Below are 761 nucleotides of genomic sequence, written 5' to 3'. Positions count from 1 at the left end.
TTCAATTTACTCGCAGAAGATTAATAAAAATCGCGTTAATAATTTCCCTTTCTTTCCGTTTCTAGTAATCAATTTTATGAAAAGTAAATCTTTGTTTAATTTTTGTTAATTTATAGTAAGTAGGGGTTTGGGAATAATGTGGTTAAATTGTAATTTTTTATATACATTTTTTTTATAAATTTATTTCTATTTCAAATATTTTTAATGTTCTAGTATATTTTAAGCCATTTATGGGATGACTATTTGAGTATTAAACTTTCTGAAAAATTTTTTACCGAGGCAAACGAAGCATTAAATGACGAAAGGAGCATATAAACTATAATATATTTTGGAATTAATTATTTATTATTTTAATATACAAAAACATCTTAAAAAACTGTTGCTACATAAGGAGAAGCATAGGCTGTATAAGCAGGATAGGCACTGTAGGCAAGTGGAGCAGCAGCATAAGTTAAAGGAGCGCTGTAGGCTGCAGTGTAAGCTACAGGCGCTGCAGCTACTAAGGGAGCACTGTCCACCAACAAAGCGGGGTTAGCTTCTGGTTTTGGTTCAGCTTTGGCTTCAGGGGCTGGTACAGCAAAGGATACAGCCAAGATAGCGAAGAAGACAACCTAGATTATAAAAATAAAACCTTTTTTAAACATTCTTTTATGGTTTTCTTATTCGAATTGAGAAATGTGAGTGTGTTTTACTTACGATTTTGGAGAACATTTTTTAACTTTTGTGGTTTTGTTTGTTAAATGAATAGCTCGTAACTGATA

The 761-nt window shown here is 31.3% G+C and overlaps 1 long non-coding RNA gene across 1 annotated transcript; it reads right to left on the bottom strand.

The window, feature by feature from the left end:
• Positions 1 to 324: 324 nt before the first annotated feature.
• Positions 325 to 761, bottom strand: LOC126739577 (uncharacterized). Its single transcript, XR_007661661.1, has 2 exons — positions 697 to 761; positions 325 to 611 (listed from the first exon to the last, which is right to left on the bottom strand). It is a non-coding gene; the product is annotated as an uncharacterized LOC126739577 (long non-coding RNA).

The sequence above is a fragment of the Anthonomus grandis genome, chromosome 8 (assembly GCF_022605725.1).
Source record: "Anthonomus grandis grandis chromosome 8, icAntGran1.3, whole genome shotgun sequence".
Taxonomy (NCBI): domain Eukaryota; kingdom Metazoa; phylum Arthropoda; class Insecta; order Coleoptera; family Curculionidae; genus Anthonomus; species Anthonomus grandis.
The sequence above is the reverse complement of the archived record's forward strand: the minus strand, read 5'-3'. Positions and strand labels throughout refer to the sequence as shown.